Source organism: Zosterops lateralis (genome assembly GCF_965231275.1).
Source record: "Zosterops lateralis genome assembly, chromosome: Z".
Taxonomy (NCBI): domain Eukaryota; kingdom Metazoa; phylum Chordata; class Aves; order Passeriformes; family Zosteropidae; genus Zosterops; species Zosterops lateralis.
In genome coordinates this window covers 50,448,408-50,466,258 of record NC_139800.1, presented here as the reverse complement: position 1 = coordinate 50,466,258, position 17,851 = coordinate 50,448,408, and the positions used below count along the sequence as shown (strand labels likewise).

Sequence of the window (17,851 nt, the reverse complement as noted above, 5' to 3'; positions counted from 1 at the left end):
CAAGGAATTGCATTTAAAACAACAAACGGAGCACCAAATAAAACTCATCTTCAAAAAAGAAATTTTGAAGCACAGTACTCACTGCAATTGAAGCTCCTTCAAGAAAAACAGATCACACTGTATTTTGTAAGCTGTTTCCTACTAAGTACACAAACATAATTAATCACATTAAATAATGTTTCCCACTCCTCTCCATATATTCAGGAAATCTGCACAAAATCAGTTGATTCAGAGAAAATTCAACCAAAACATTCAGCAAACAACTCATTATCTCAACTCTCATGTTGATGTTGAAGGTCTCTGTGGAAGCATATACACATTCTGGTCAAATTCACCTCGAAAACATCTAAAAGACTACTCTACAGTGCAGCCATATGGAACTGTCCCTTAACTCACCAGGGCAGAATAGAACAAGCAACCCATACATTTTGTGTCTAGAGAATCTTCTGTTCAGTATCCTGCAATAAAAGCCAAGGCTCTTCCTCCTACATCTTTCAGTAACTTTACAACATACAAAAATACAAAGCTGGCTTGTATCTCACTACTTAACTTCACTTAAGAGATACAGCTCTGCTAAGACGTTACTTTTTTATTCTCTGTTTGGAAATGTGACTGATGTCTGTGCAATGCCAGAGGATGGATAGACTGGCTTTTTCATGTTCACATTCAAGAATGCAAAATATTTTCACATTTGAGAATGCGAAATATTTTCACATTCGAGAATGCAAAATAGAAAAGTCTCAGACCTGACCTTCACAAAAATACTGCAGCGATTCAACCTTATGAAACATTTTTTTTGCATTCTGGTTCTTGATGGCATTTGCTACCTAATTAACCATTGTCTTTACTCAAAAGCTAGAAATGAACAAATAAAAAAAGCTAGAAATGAACAAATAGAAATGAACAAGGAAATAAGAATTTCTAAAATTCAGAAATAAGTTTTCTAAAGATTTACAGACAACATCACCACTACTTCCTTGGAATAAAGAAGCTTTCCCTTTACTCACAGGAGACAAAGGAAAAAGCTCACCTTATTTTCAGTAGAGATCAAACAGGGACATTTCAGGTTTGGATCCTTCAGAGACCGACGCTAATGGGAGAACTCTAGGCAAAGTCAGACTCTAAGAGCATCTCTTCTGCTTAGGCAATAAAGTTACAGATGTTAATGGCAGGATGGCCACTCCTTTGCTTAGGACTGAATCACTAATCCATTGCAGGAACTCAACCAGCTTTAGACTTCCAACAATTCCTGTACTGTGTTTGAGTCAAAAACCATGACAAAAGGTTTTTCTTTTAATCCCAAATCACATACTGGCATTTAGAACTTTGTATGGGGGAACTTAAAAAATCAAAGCTATTGCTTCAAAATTGCATAATATTAGCAAAATGAAAACTCATCAGATAGCTTCAAGAACAACTGATAAACAAAATTTTTAAAGAACTGAGAATATAACTTGCCTTACCAGTCATCACATTCACTTCTATGACAGTTTTCACCTTACAAGAATTAAAAATGCTTCCAGTTTCACGATCTCAGTTGGTCTTGGGATTCTTTCTTCAGAGCTGAAACACTGTGAACAGTGTGGCATGGGTCAGACTGAATTACAACTCCTTGAAACCTGTGGTACAGCAGCACCTACCATCATTCCACATGAAACTAAATTTGTCTCTTAATAAAAGGTACTTTGCATTTTACTGTTACGGTAATGCCAGCAGAACTGCTCCTGGCTTATACTTGTAGCAAAAGTGATAGAAACTGGTTTCTAATCTTTTATGGCAGGTTCTAACATACATAAAGGCATAAAGAATAAGGTTATCACTCATGGTATTTGGCTTAACAGTATACTGGGACAGTGTTCTGATTGTCCCTCTGAACTAAATGACTGTCCTGGTATGGGCAGATCAGAGAGGCAATTCCTCCCAATGATTCAGTTTCTCTCTTTTGTTCAGAGCAAGGTATTTCTGGGACAGTCATCAACATCTTTTCCTGAGGGACTATTCCACAACTTGTGTAATGCACCAGGGTGAATTCCCTTGCTGGCAGAGCCATGCCTGAGAATCGTAACCACAGATGTGGAGTTGATCTCAGGACAACTAGACCTCGTAAGCTTCATCCACAGCATCAGCACCACAGTGACCAATGCTGTCCTCCAGTTTGTGCACAGACAGAGAAAGAAACTTGACCTAAAATCAGGTATACCAACATCTGGAAATAATAAAACAGTCTTACCCATACATCTGTTATCCAGGAATATGAGGTTTTGACTCATTATAGACTGATAGTCATGTAGAGGTGTGTGTATGGCTACATTATTTTTCAGAAAACTCAGTCCTGCTTTCTCTTCTCTCATTTCATTTCCTACCTTCTTGACATCTCTCTTCTGATACCTGGCCCAGGCATTTGTACATCCCCTTGTAGGAAGCTGTATGAGACTCCCACATAAACTGTAATAATTTAAAAAAACAATCATTTTTCATCCCAATTGACTTATTTGATCCCATCTGGTCACATAGAACAGAGAAAAGGACAACCTAAGAAAAGGTGCATGGAAGGCAGAGGGTGAGGCAGATAGACTAAAACTCCATGGGAGTGGTTATTAAGCCATGGACACTTAAGTGAATTACAGGGTTTGTCATGACAATTTCAGACCTCCCAAACTTTAAAGCAGATTAGGAACTCCCTTTAGCTCACGCAGCTACTGACACACTGACTGATCACAGTGAAGCGCACAGTTCTGACATTCCCTTTTAATGCTGGGGTTTTTAACACACACAGGTTTTTCCAGTTCTCTCTCTGGTTCACAGGCTTTTTTACTGGTCTGAGCTGCTGGTAGCACAGGTGCAAGCACAGTGAATCCTGTGCCACTAATCCTGAATCACTAAACCACATTCTCAAAGTACACAACCGGCCTCTGCTTTCAGTTATCAAGCCCCTGTTTCCTGCTGTGTCCTTCCACCACCAATAAAGCAAAGCCTTTACAGCTGCACATGGCTTGTTTCACCAGCTGCGGTTACAATCACTGCTCTTGTACACAGGTGACCATACTGTTGGACTGGGTGGGTCAGTTTACTAACTGCGGTATGAGGACCAATACAACCAGCTTGCTAACCCTGCTTCTGCCAAAATCTCCTGGTCTCTGTGGACAGAGACTTCCTGACAACAGTGAATGTTAGGCTTTTGTGGTATGCACATTGCAACATCTGCTGCAACAGAGAACAGTTATCCTTCATTCCTTTAAAATCAATATACTAAGATCAGGTGAAAGGAGTAAGAGTATTTTAATAGCCTGGAATTAAATTATATATTTGTTTCCTGCAGCTTGCTTAATTTCTGATTCCAAGCCATTCCAGAAGATGAAATGATGACTAAGCTGCATTCAGTGGGAGCTGTGATAATGAATTCAGAAAACAGCTACAATTTTACTTTTACACTCTGAAAACTCTTCTTTACAAAACAATAAAATGTCCTTATCAAACTGTGGTTGAACTTAAAAAATATCTCAGTTCTGTACAGCTTAAATCCTAAATCTACATTCTGGCTTTTAAAAGCATTGTCACAACTGAGTAAACTCTGAGAGAATTAAAATATTATTTCTTGCCCTCTCCAACACCATCAGATCATGACACAATATTTCCATGTGAAAGCCTAAAACCAAGTCCACTCAATTCTGTTGAAAAAGTGCTAGTCATATGAGCTATAGGGAAAAGAAAAATGTGACCTGAGATTTAATTTCAGGGTCTTTCTGTACAAGGCCTGTCTGCTAGGCCTTGTACAGTAGTTTATATGCCCTAGAACTTCAGGAACCCTAGTCTGCATGCCCTGGTAAAACTCAAGTTTTATTTTTGGTCCAAATCTTCACTTTAGGAAACCACATATGTGTTCTGCTTTAAGAAAAAATGTCTAAATCATACGTTCCATCTCAGTGACATTTAAAATAAAGCCACTGTTTTTCTTGTCCAAGCAAAGCATGCAAAATAACTGGGATACAATGGCAGACTCCAGTTACAAATGCTGTCCTGGCAGAGAGAAACAGCTAACACTCCTGGGTGAAAACAGAACCTCCTACAAGCAAACTCACTGAAAACAAGATGTTCAGCTGACACCCATTCAGACCCATTAGCCTTAGTCTGGCTTCTCCTACCAAAGCTCATGGTAATGTGGCAGGATGGACAGCAGACATACTATTAGTGACACAGTGCCTTCAGCAACTGTCCTAATTATAAATTCATTATATCAGAGACATTTTTCCAAAGCAAAGGCTGTGATATCCTTAGTTGGTGCACTGCACCCTTCTTAACAGACACTGATAAATCTGAACATGAACATGATGATTTTCAGTCACAAAATAATTACCCTTCCTTAACTCTATGTTGCTAAGAAAAAAATATCACCCAAAATCATGCGGGATTCAGTGCAGCCCCTCAAATTAACTGCAAAGAACTCAAAAATGACAATTTAATTGTGAATATCTTCCAATTATTTATACTATAAATCTGTAATCCTGTCCTGAAATGGACCTCCAGCAGCTGTAAGACTCAATCCTTAACTTTAAAACACAGCTCTGCACAATTATCAGAAAAGCTGAGTGTATGAAATAATGGCAGAAGTCTACTTTCCATGGTTTGGATCAAAGCACTCAATATGTCAATACACAGAATGGCAGCAACTACAGCTGATTATCAAAAATCATGTGAATAAGAAGGGACTCATCCAGCTCCTGGCCCTGCACATGACATCTCCAAGAGTCACAGCATGACTCTGCAAGTACTGTCTAAACACTTCTTGAACTCTTGTCAGGCTTGATGCTGTGACCACTTCCCTGGAGACCCTGTTCCAGTACCCAATCACCCTCTGTGTGAAGAACCTTTTTCTGACATCCAACCTAAATCTCCCCTGACATAAGTTCAGGCCATTTCCTTGGGTCCTGTCACAGGTCACTCCAGAGAGGTGATCAGTGCCTGCCCCTTCTCTTCCCCTCATGAGGAAGCTTTAACTGTAATGAGGTCTCCTCCAGTCTCTCCTCCAGGCTGAACAGACCAAGTGACGTCAGCCATGCCTTATATGGCTTTATCTCAAGGTTCTTCACCATCCTTGTGCCCTCCTTTGGACACTCTCTAAGAGCTCAGTGTCTTTCTTATATTGTGACACCCAAAAAGCACTTGAGGTGCGGATGCCCCGGTGCAGAGCAAAGCAGGAAAATCACCTCTCTTGCCTGGTTGGCAATGATGTCTGCTGGATCCCAGGATGGACATTTTCAAACTTATATCAAGGAGACAAGGCAAGGTATTGGGACAGATGTCTTTTGAAGAAGATTCCAAAGATTTATGATTTCACAGTTTTATAGGTCAAGAGCATGGTGTAGTCATAGCCTGCAATTTTGGCAAGTGATACAATGCTTCAGCAGCACACAGTCACATGGCATGGCCTCTGCAAGTGGTGGTGGGGTCATAATTGCAGTTCTAGTTGCAGCATTTTTGCTTTCAAAATTCAAAGACATAGATCATCCACAGTGTTGATTTCTACATCGGTCTTAACTTGGAGGACTGAACTAACTTGATGGCTGAAGAAACTTTTCTCTGGAGAATAACTCTGATCCCCACCATGTAAACTTTAGCATGTTCAAACTTACCATTTGGCCAAAAATACTTACTACCATGCATAGGGGAAAAAAAAAGAATGTGCCAGATGGAAACAGAATACCTGGGGTATAGCAACCATCCACAATCCAGAACTCTATATCAACAGTCTTGAAGGACTTACTTGGAGGAAAAAAATCTGTTTTGCTTGCCATTCGTGATACATGAAATATGAAAGCAAGTAAAAGAAGTCAGAGACATCATATATCAAAAAACAATATTAGATAGAACACTTGAGCATTATAACTACTTCCTCTGAGGAATAACAGCCTCTTTTCCGATGACAATACAACAAATTGTTGCTGTAACAAAGATTTTTCACCAGGGGAGAGTTTAGGATAGCAAAAATGTGCACTTTAATGCACTTCAATGCACTTTAGCAGACAGTAACTGGCCAGCATTGTATTGACTGAATAGCTCTGCACAGACCACAAACTACCAGCACTGGAGGAGCAGTGGCCTAGAAGTATGCTCTCAGGGAACAACTGTGGAATGGCCTTGTTTCCTTTACACACCAAAAAGTAACTTCCCAGTTTATGATTCTGCTTTACCTTTCTAGTGAACTAAACTACTCTGAAAGCTTTTTCTGCGTACTGCTTAACCCATGCTGTGCTTCAGAGGAAATTTGACAAAGCATACAAAACTAATCACAAACTGATCTGAAAGGTGGCTTTGGGTAGTATTTTTATAAATTTATCCCTCTGTAAAGCACTTAATAGGCAGAAGTACAGTATTTGATTACTCTTTACAGTTTGTGGTCAGAACAACTCTCACACAGTATGAGCTCTCTAACCATACACACAAAAAATTTACTGTAAGAGAGCTATAGCATCAAGCTCTTAAAATGTATAAGTACACGAAAACTACCTTCCCTGCAAGTTAAGTTTCTTGCTTTTCAAAGTTACTCACAGCTGTGGCCAATAAATACTCAATACTACAAAAAAAGGAACAAAATTCATTATTCATACAGCATACAAACATAACCAGCAAGAAATGTTAAGATGAGTTCTTTCTCCTATGATCATAGCAAGCAGTTTACTCTGGAGCAAAATAAATGAGTGCTTCTTGTCATCTGTGTGGCCACAGCTGCCAGCACACAAGGAAAGCACAGCTGACAAGCTCTGGAAGGTGCCATCTGCATTGCACTACAGTGATTCCCCACAGCCTGGCAGTGCTCAGTTTAGCTCTGAACAAAAGTAAATTGCTAATTTTTTATCAAAAATTCTCTGTAAAGGTGGCACAGTCTGAATGCAGGAGTTGTCAGGTAGCTAAGCTTCCTCCTTAAAGAACTCATTTATGCAGCATGTTTCTCACATTATGTCCCCAACAATTTCTGACCAAGTAAAAGGGAAGCCTGGTAGCTTCTTGTTTCTACTTGTATATTTGTGTGCAACACATGCTGTGACTCAACAGGAAGGTTTTTGTCTGTCTCAGATCCCAATCAGAGTACACCATTACAAACTTTTATTTTCTTCAATTGAAAGGTCATTGGAGGGTTCTGTGGTGATGTTTCTTCAGGAACCCTTGAAACCTGAAGGCCTTTCCACATATCTCATTTGATGGCTTCATAGAAGAATTTTAGTGGGAACTGTTAAAAGCGTCAAAATCTTGGCACCTTCTAAGATAATGTAGATGCTGGGAAAATATACTGCAGGACAGGCTGTCTTATCAAATGCACATCCAAAACAAAAGGTAGTTACTGTGATTACAGCAGTGGAGGAATTCACAGCATCTTCAGTATGACACTAAACCATGCATATAACCAATTCACCAGTAAAATTCCTATTCTCTCAAAGTAAAATTTTGTAAGACTGGCATACTCACATGACACTTAAGGACATCCGAAGCAGAGGTTGATTCAAAGTAATCTTAGAAAACAAACAAACAAACAAACCCCCCAAAAAGCCAAATGCTAAACAACCACCACTGAAACCAACAAAAAGCACCAAACCCAAACAAAACCACCCACCCAAGACATTGTCTCCTTACTCCCCCCTGCCAAAAACCCAAATGAAAACCCCAACCCAAAAAAAGTCCAAAAGCTGGAAGACCACTGAGGAGAAAAACATGTGAGATCGACAGGAAAAGCCACCAAAATGGTGGAGAAGTCATTGGGATAAACAGCCCTGTACTGTCTGCACTATCTGCACTCACTCTTCTACCTTATTCTTTTAACAGGTTGTCCTCAATTTGAGAATCTGAATATATAGCACTTTATTATGAGTTAACAACCCACTGGTAAAATATTGAGCTAAAAGAAAAACTAGGATGGCTGCGAAATACGACCATTGCAGATAATTTGGAGAACTTTAGACAAATAATAATTCATACATTCAATTTGATTGTATTTAACCACAGAAAAACAACAACAAAGAATATCTTCCCAAAGCATCATTTATTGCTTGATTAGTGCCTGAGGTTTTTACCCTACTGCAGTCCTCTCCTCAGTTCTGTGCATTCTTCCAAATGCACAATCCAAAAGCACTTGGATTGGCAACAGGTTTTTCACCCATTCATCCAGACCATGGCCTAGATGCCATGCCCTCTCTCACACTGTAACAGAAACAAGAGTATTTGTTGTATTTTTGAATGTCCCCATGCCCAATTCTTTTATCTCCTTCCCTCTCTTGCTTCCTGACAGAAACAGACATTCTTCAACACATAAAAATAATGGTGCTAGATCTTTTTTTCATTATATATTTAGCATTTCTGTTACATAGCTGTATTATATTTATCATAACATTTTATTTTATCCATTAGAATTTGGTGGAATCTTAACACTAAGGATACTCATTGAATTCACACAGATTTTAGTACTTGTAATTTATGCCTGAATTGGTACAACCCCAAAGCAACCTTAGATCTACCTCCCTCCAGGATGCTTTCATCATTCTAATTGCTACATAACAAATGGTTAGGAAATTGCATTGCTACCTTGACGTTCTTTATCCTGTTTCAATTACATCTTTTGCCACTCATACATTCCATATGTTTATGGCTTTGACCCAGTCCCAAATTAATCACACACAAGATCTGCTATTAGAGAGGCAGAAGCCATCAGAATTTTTGAGGAAGCAATCACCACAGATTGCAAGAGTACTCCCAAATAATAATCCATCTGTTCTCTGAAAATAATGTCATCCAGGTGACTAACTGAGAAGACCGAATCTCTGTCTTAGTACAGCAAGGACTGAGGTATAAATTTTCTTTACAAAAATAAGTGAGAATGCAGGATAACAAGCCACAAAACCAAGTTGCTAAGCAAGATGTTTTTGAGCCACTGTCACTGTTTTGAAGACCATCACTCTGGTGTCAGCAAGACTGGAAACTTCAGCTATGGGTATTTCTTTAGAAGCCACCAATAACACCTGAGTACTAGGGTGCAAAACACAGGAGGCATAGCTGCAGCTGTCATGATTACAGCCAGTTGAATGGTAATGGATAGACACGCTGCTTTCGCATGCAGAAAACACACATCTCACTGATGGTGTAAGGTGAGGCCAAATTCTGAAATGCTTTTCTCTACTGTTCTTTCTGAGGAACTTTTAGACCTTCTATTCCTTTCTTCATTTCACAACACCCTCTTCAATGCCTTAACACTTTTTATTTTTTCTGTCTTCTCTTCTTCAGTCATCCAGGAACTCCATCAGGCCTTGGTATAAGTGTCAGCTAAATGGCAGTTCAGAAAAATGACAGGCAGACACTAAAGCAAAGGCTGTTGGGCACACCCAATGTTGTCTCTTTTGAGTTTCTAACCCTAGGTTCAACAACGGAAAACAATCAGGAATATATACAAAGATAGTACAAACCACTTACATTTGCTGCCCTTTACATAATCGTGTTCAGACAGGTTAAATTATTAAATTATTGCATGTATGTGGGAGTACATGCAATCAGACTATTCTTCTTCTTGTGGACTTCCTGTTTTAACAACAGGACAACACACTACAAGTTAGACAGCCTGTAAGACCAGAACCTATCATGCAATTCTTTGCTTGCTTGCTCTAAAATAAAAGAACATTAGCTCCATTTAGGTCAGAGCCATACTCATGTGGCATACATGGGAATTCAAGATAAAAACCACTACTCATTCTGTTATTCATTCTTTAATACACCTGCTTAAACTGGCATGAAAAGTGTAGTATAAGTGATATATGAATTTAGACAACATGGTCACTATAAAGGAACATCACAAAATACAGGAGAAACTTCAAATACTGAATATACCAGTTATAATTGCAATGGAAAATCTATGATTGCCAGAAAGTCAGGATTTTCCAAATTCTGCTAAGCATCGTCATTCTTCTGTTTCTTTCAGCTCCAATGTCTCTATTATAAAACAAATATGGACACTGGCACTGTATTTTCCACTACTTACAAAAAAAAAGAAACAAAAAAAGTAGGCAAAACAACAGACAAAACTTGTAATGTCCTAACATAGACATTATAGAAAAATAAAGACCTAACTTGCAATGCAAGTATATATGCAGATTCAAGTGTACCTCAAACACTATATTGAACAGAAGCAGAAAAATAAGGCTTGCAGCAGTAAAATTGTCATATCTATATTTCAATAATTTTTTTTTCAGAAGTCTATCCAGACCTCCCTAATGGGTTAAATGAGATTTAATTTATTATAAATATACTGATGATTCTTGTGAATACAATAAAAATAAAAAGTAAGGGTGCCTCTGGAAATGTGTAGGCCCCATGCAAACCATACCATTCCAAGGTAACTTACTGAAGCAGATTCTGTCTACAGACAGTCACACAGATGTAGCATAGCTGTACTGTCCCACAGAGATATGGCAATGCCTTTCAGTTCTATAGGTTTCTTTTAAAGCTTGCAAATTTGATGTAATCTCCAGTTTTTCAGGAGACTCACCCATGGAAGTAGAACATAAACCTTAACACAGGTACCCATCCAACACCCCTAAACCCAAGTGACACAGTACCCTAAAAAACTCCAGCAAACAGATGTCATCTGTGGTAGGCTGAACACATAAAACATATCTGTTGACAGCAGTCTTTGAATAAATTGACTCATATTTCAGCTCTGTGGCAGAGATACCTTACCTAGACCATAAAACTGCATACTCCACGCCTGAACTGTGCCTTTCACAAAAGAGTTTCCAACATACGGCTGCTAAGGTTAAGGGGTAACCTTACATGCTCACTTCTGATCCCTCGCATCCCTTTGTCATTAGAGCTGTTAGATTAATTGCATGGCTTATTCCAGCATCAGGCAGATGTTACAGAACAGCTTCACTGAAAAATTTAGGAAACATTATGTCAAGCTTTATGCTTCTTGTCTGCTTAAGACTTCATAATATTTTGGTTTCTAAGACATTATCAGATTAATTAGTCTAGGATGCAGATGGTGCACTGCTGTACTACTGTTCACAGGGGCATTGAAAGACAAGACTTTGATGGAATATATTACAAAGTGCATGCATCAAGCCAAACAAGTGAATTTGTTCAACTGCACATTTTTTTTATGTGACAGTATAATGAAATGGACCGAGCAAAAGAGACATCTATGGTGAATACAATGAATCACCTTACTAATCCAGGCCCCCAGTATCCCAGAAAACTAAAATGATCCCAACTATTATCCTACTGTCTACTTTTGAGCTGAAACACTAGCATGCAGACAGAAAGATCTTCAGGAATAAACCTTGAGTATAAAGACAACTTACACAGTAAGTGTTCCAAGTGGAGAATAAGAACTGAGGCAAACTTTTTTTTTTTCCCAAAACAGAGGTAAAGAGAAGCACAGAATAGCACAAAACTGTCTTGTGAAGACTTAAACTTATGACACAGTTAACACCTTCTGAAAGGAAAGCAGATGTCTTTTTGTGGGTGAACATGTTCCTGCATTAGGTAAAATTTCAAATCAATTTTACGTGTCTGTTTTTGCAGGCTGTGTATCAGTCTTCTCTGCTATCATACTCATGACACATTCTGTCATGTTTACAGATCTACAAAAAAGATTTGCTAGCAGCAGAACATTAGCTCCAGAGGAAAACTGGATGACCCTGTGGAATCTAAATAGTGAGGGTCCCTTTTACCTATTTATATTTAAGGGGAAAAAACCCAAACAACAATTCTGGAAATACTTTACTTGTTAACTATGAGATGCAATGGGATATCAAGGACCTCCTAACTATGAAGCTTTAAGAAACAGTTCTCAAGATTTAGCATTTCAGAATTACTCACAATTGCTTATTTTTATAGTATCATTCTAAACCAGTCCACCAATGATAATTCTACCATCTTCTTTCTACTGAACATAAGAGGTAAGAGAATAGTCTGCATGGCAAACAAAGATTTGGCCTTCCGATGAAAAATCATGGCAAAAATGTATTTTAAGGTATCTGATTTTTTTTTGTGTATGCTTCCCATGAAGTTCTTTTGAAATAAATCTTGGAATTCAAGAATTTGAGAATTTTAAAAAAAAATTAAAAAATGTTTAAAAAACATTCTTCTCATCAGATAAAATATACTGGACCTTTGCACCTCCCTTCCTCTAGTTTAACTAATAAAACAAGTCTGACCTGTTTAAAGAGAAAATTAGCTTTCATCATAAAAAAACAGTGAGTTTGTGCTGAATGTAGGACAAATGCCTGATGGTATTACTGCAACTATATAAAAACAATCATTAGGACATAATTAAATCCCACAATTTAAATGAAAGGGTAATATGAACAACAAAACAATGTAGTATCCATCAGCTTAATTTACTGCATTTCTGAGCACAAGTCCATATTATGAGCAGCTAATGGCCCTGCTCTAGAAATATAATGATTACAAAGAATAACTCAGCAACTCCACTTTTCTGGACTATGTCAAATTGCATGACATAATAAACAATCACACATACTACAACAAATACATGCATGAAAAAAGTTCCTAACAAGTAACCCAAGAAACCCTCAATTATCTATCAGTATGTTAATTCAGTAGGAAACCATCCATGAAGAACCAAAAGTAAGACAACTGTGCTTCTGGACTGACATGGTCTAACACGGATTAAATTCTGAAAAGGCATAGGACTGAATAAATTATGACTGGATGATCTGAAGGGACAACATTACCAGTCAGATAGACAATTCAACAGTGAACACAGCCTGACCACACAAGCCAAATGACCACTGCTGCTTCATCACTGCACCTGCAGGACATAAAAATGTATTGGCTTTCTGGTTACCAGCACAGCCAGCCCAGTTCTCAATGTGTCACTACATTTTGCTACTCAAAGCATGAAAATCAGGGAAGCCTTCTGGCCCTTTGGAGCACGCTGGTCCAGCAGTATGTTCAGGCTAATCAATGCTTCAACAATGTACAACACTGCTGGCTCTGGCACAAATAAATACAGTAGTCCAGCAGGACCAACTGCAGGCACCACTGTCATGACTAGAACATGGCAAAAGTTAAAGCTTTCATGTAAGCTATGGGGGTTATTTTCATAGCAAAGTACATAAACCCGGAGCATTTATTTCTTGGATAAGGCATTGGATAGTGGTAAAATACAGGGGATTACACTAGAACCAAGGGAATTAGCAGCTTGAAATGATCTTACCTGGCCTCCTCTTGTGCCATTACAGGCTCCTATCAGACACCTTGTTTTATTTTCACTGTACTGAATATGCTGCCACGAGGCACTAGGCACTAAATTAAAAGGCTCTAACCAATTGAATTCAGACTCTCAAAGCTAAATTCTTTATCTAACTCATTTTTACTCCCTATTCTACTGTGGTGTAAATCAACTTCTTATACTTACCTTACTTTGTCTTAGAAGACATTGAGTTATCACCATCTGTATTGGATTTCCATGGCCTGGTTTTGAAAATGGCAGGGGGAAGGAAAGGGAGGGATTCTGGGATGGCTTTTGTGAGAAGATGCTGGACACTTCTTCCATGTCCTCCAGAGCCAGTTCTTGGTGGCTCCAAAGACAGATGTGCCTCTGGCCAAAGCTGCACCAATTAGAAATTGTGGTAACGCCTCTGCGGTAACATAATTAAGAAGAATTCGAAACAAAAAAGGGTTGTGCAGTTGTCATTGTGACCAGAGAAGAGGAGAGTGGGAACATGTGAGAGGAACAAAGCTGCAAACACCAAGGTCAGTGGAGAAGGAGAGGCAGGAGGTGCTGCAGACACTGGAGCAGAGATTCCCCTGCAGCCCTTGGTGCAGACCATGATGAAGCAGCTGTGCCCCTGCAGCCAATGGGGATCCACAGGGGATGCAGAGATCCACCTGCAGCCTGTGGAGGAGCCCATGCTGGAGCAGATGGGTGCCTGAGAGAGACCTGTAGAGAGAGAGGCCCTGCTCCCAGGCTGGAGTGGCCTCTCCTTGATGGACTGCACCCCAAGGAAGAGTGACCCACACTGCAGCAGTTTGAGGGGGACTGGTGCCTATGGGAGGGAATCACATCCAGCAGGTCTCAGGGAGCTGCTGCTCATGAGATGGAGGTGCATCAGAGAAGTTCATGGAGAACTGTCTCCTGTGAGAGAGACCCCACAGTGCAGCAAGGGAATGATTCCTCTCCCTGAGCAGCAGGAGCAGCCTCAAGTAATGATGAACTGACCATAACCCTCATTCCCTGTCTCCTTGCACCACTGGAGTACGAGGTAGAGCTGGGAAGAGGGAGGGGTGGGGGGAAGGCATTGTTAAGGGCTGATTTTACTTCTCATTATCTTCCTCTGCTTTTCTTAGTAATAAATTCAATGCATATCTCTAAGTAGAGTCTGTTTTGCATGTGACATTATTTGATGAGTGATCTCTCTCCTGGTCCTTATCTCAACTCAGGAACCCTTTGTTACATTTTCTCCCCTCTGTCCTGCAGAAGGGGGGAGTGAATGAGTGGCTTTGGTGTGTAGCTGGCATCTGGCCAGGGCCAACCCATGGCACCATCGTTTAATCCTAACTAGGTTTCTAGATAAGAAAAGAGTAGGCCAGACTTTGGAAAACAGAAGCTGTATTGGTGATGCATGGCTCTCTCTCAGGCCTTTATTTTTTTGCTAAGTTCTGTTTTGTTAACATGTTAGTTTGTACAGTATGATGCAGAATACAGTACATTGAAAGGAGGTTATCAGCTACTGAGGTTATCACAGCAGACTCTGATGCCTCATGCCATGTGGATTCTGCAGTCTGTCTCAATGTAAAAGCCTCGAGAATTTTGGAGACTCTGGAGATTGCAGAAAACTTATCTGGTTGAGTGGGAGAGCTGGGTTACACAGGCATCTCCCAGGTTTGTGCCCCGGCTGTACTGCTAAGAGATTGATTATTAATAATTTGCGATTCTGCAAAAAACCCCCCAAAAGACCTGAGGATTGCATTTGGGTGATTGTATTTTATAAAGCAGCACAAACCAGAACTCAAGATTGCCTGAAGCAAAAAGAAGAAAGAAACTTCTGCACCCTTCAGACTCCTCATAAAAGAGAGACAAGCTGCTTAGATATGTTGTTAGGAACGAATGCAAAATCCCTTTAGTTGAAAAGGATTTTGCAAGTAAAAACCACTAAAAAGAGCATTAAGGGAGTCAAATCATATTCCCTTGTGCTGTATCCTACAGATAACAGCAAGGAGTTAACTTTGACAATCCTTGTGGGTCATTTCCAACTCAGGATACCCTGTGATTCTGTTTTTTAGCAGCTTATCCTAGTCTTTTCCTCCATTACCAGGTACAAATTGCTTCAGCAGAAGGCTTTTCAACCTAAGCACTTTCGCTGCAAGACAAGATCTCTTAAAATTAATGTGAAATCAAGATTTTTTTTCAGGGATTACAGTGAACTGCCAGCAATATCTTACATACTATATATCACACTTCTGGATTCTCTCATTCCATGCATCCCAATGGAAGCCCCTGCAATCTGCCACATTTGATGACACTGCAGAAACCAGTGCATTACTAATGCAAAGCACTAGGATAATATAGAAGTTAAGAAATTACACCTGCAAGCATAATGAGATATACAATCTAAGAGAAATTTCCCTTCTTTGTAATTCCATAAAGGTCATTCATGTAATTAAGTTGTTTTTGGTAACTTTATCAGCACAATAAACAAAATAAATTAGATTATGAAAACTACTTTATTTTAATAGTGACATATCAGGTTTTCAAATGACTGCTCTTTTTGCTCTAAGATATAACCACAAAATTCTTATCAAAATCACTGTCTCATGTAAAAAAGATGTCTCCTCAAGTGCTTTGAGAACAGCAGATGAAAGCAAGAAATATGAGAGCAAGTCATTTGTCCAAGGTCATAGACCTGGGCAATAGCAGACAAGGAAGGAAAACAGTTGCCTCCTTTGGAGTTGCCATCTGTTCATAAAGCTAGACTCCAAAAACATTCTTTAAACAGATTTGACCCCTCTGTTCAACTTAGCTTGAAACCTGCTCAACAAAACAACATATATCCAATTTTCCACTGAATAGTGAAGTCCTTTGGATCTAATAGATTCACAGTGGAAATGAAATATCTGAACTTTAGGATGTCAAAAAAATGGATAGCACAAACTTGACATCTTTTGCACGTACATTCTTTATTCATCAAGGGTTTAAAAGCTGTCCTTCCAATAGACTTGGAAATAAGCATCACAGTGAACTGGTTCATGGCTTCAGCACCTCAAACATTCCTGTGCCCAGAAGCTGCCCAAAACATTGGTCTGTCATGTGCAACCCTCTTCAGTTGCCTGTCATGGCTAAACAATTTCAAAACAAGCATAAGTGCCAATGACCAGTTACTAATGTCACAGATTTAAAAGGCATTTCACCAATTCCAAAAGTGATCTTCTCCCATATAGTCCAACTGCTTACTTAGCAAATACTAAGACAAGAAAAGGCTTAGGAACTCACCTAAGTTCTAGGTTCAAGATCTTCCACAGACAGACTTTGGCAAAATTCTAAGTAGCAAAGAAGATAGTACCAGTAGTTTTCATTCTGGAGTCACAATCTACACAGCAAATGAACTGAATATTACTAGATTCACTGAGGGTCTTCAAGCAGGAAATTTGAACTGTTTCTGATATAGTGTGAAAGAGAAGCTAGACCAGATGTGAGACCCATTGTGGTCCCTTCCAGCCTCAACCATTCTGTGATTCTGTGAGACTGGATGGTACTGTAGGCACTTCTCTGAACATGGGAGAACAGATACAGTCATATTTTCAGGGGTTACATGAGATATTCCCAACCCGGATTCCATCCTATTACATGAAACTATCTGATCACACATTCCTGGTAAGGTTTATGAGAGCCTTCAGAACAACTTTGTTACTTGGTAATACATCAACCACAGAGTGAAGTGTTTCTGCAATTATTTAGCATCTGGGGTAGTGTTTTCATAACCACTCTTTCGCTAGCTGCCAAGATGACCTTCTTACAGACAGATGCACAACAACATTAGTCTAACTGTTTATTACAATTGATTGTAAGCAGATGAGAATATTAGTCACAAAAATCTAATCCAAAGTCAGACAATGCAGCCAGATGGAAATTCCTTCTGAAAGTCAAACAGTCCTTCACCAGGAAAATACTTGAAAATGGAGTTTAGTGGGAGGGCATAATGCTCTTCAGGTCACAACAGAGAAGAATTTTGACCAGCTGCTGTTTAAACATGACCAGTCCTTTTTATTCATTTTTATTCCTGTATTTTCACATGCATTTTCCTTCCTAAACAACACAGTTCTATTCCTTTCCCCACCTTTGGTATCTCCAACTATTCCATAGTAAGTCCTGTGTAACCCTGCAACACTCCTCCTCTGTGCACTCTATCTCCAGGCAGCAAAACCAGGAAGTCTGTGAGGTGCTCCAGGACTGACCCATGTTGATGCATTTCTCTCCCATGCCATGGGGATGAGGCTGCCCCAGGACAATGCTGGAAGCGGCCTGTCCTCAGTATCCTCATGTTGGATCTCTGCCTGCCACTGTTCCTTGTGCTCCCCTGGGTTCAAGGAGATAGGACCCAGTGATGGGGCTGGGAGCAGCTGCCGAAAGGGTTACTAAGGCCCTCCCACACCTGCCAATGTTTTTCTGCACTGCCTTGTGGAGCACAGGCAAGTTTTTATCACATAAACTAATAGTTTATCACTATTACTTGTCAAGCAAGAAAAGAGTACAATGTTGAGGGAAACAAAGACTATACAGAAGCTAAAGCAGGACTGCTCTCAGAATTTAAGGTTGTCCAAAATCAAAACTGATTTTCAGGGCTCAGCC

At 39.5% G+C, this 17,851-nt stretch overlaps 1 protein-coding gene across 7 annotated transcripts in view; it reads right to left on the bottom strand.

Moving 5' to 3' along the window:
* MOB3B (MOB kinase activator 3B) overlaps positions 1-17,851 on the bottom strand; it is an 80,762-nt gene that overhangs the window by 46,979 nt on the left and 15,932 nt on the right. The window contains exon 1 of one of the 7 annotated variants that reach the window (XM_083883123.1): positions 16,496-16,576. The exons of 4 other annotated variants lie outside the window; for them this stretch is intronic. The gene's annotated coding sequence lies outside the window, so the exon portion shown is untranslated. Of the gene's footprint in view, positions 1-1,030; positions 1,109-2,363; positions 2,407-16,495; positions 16,577-17,851 lie in introns of those variants that run through there. 2 more of the 7 variants (XM_083883124.1, XM_083883125.1) reach the window with 2 other exon arrangements.